Here is a 287-nt window from a genome sequence, read left to right on the forward strand (position 1 = left end):
TTTATAGTATATTCTCTTCTTTTTATCCTAATTGATTTTCAGTTGCTTGGGGACAAGCAACAATTTAAGTTTGGTGTTGTGATGAGCGGATAATTTATACGCTTTTTAGAATTGTTTTTAGGTAGTTTTTAATAAGTTCAAGCTACTTTTAGGGATGTTTTCATTAGTTTTTATGTTAAATTCACATTTCTGGACTTTACTATGATTTTGTGTATTTTTCTGTAATTTCAGGTAATTTCTGGTTGAAATTGAGGGACTTGAGCAAAACTCTGAAAAAGGCTGACAAA

The sequence above is a fragment of the Arachis duranensis genome, chromosome 2, assembly GCF_000817695.3.
Source record: "Arachis duranensis cultivar V14167 chromosome 2, aradu.V14167.gnm2.J7QH, whole genome shotgun sequence".
In the NCBI taxonomy this organism is placed as follows: domain Eukaryota; kingdom Viridiplantae; phylum Streptophyta; class Magnoliopsida; order Fabales; family Fabaceae; genus Arachis; species Arachis duranensis.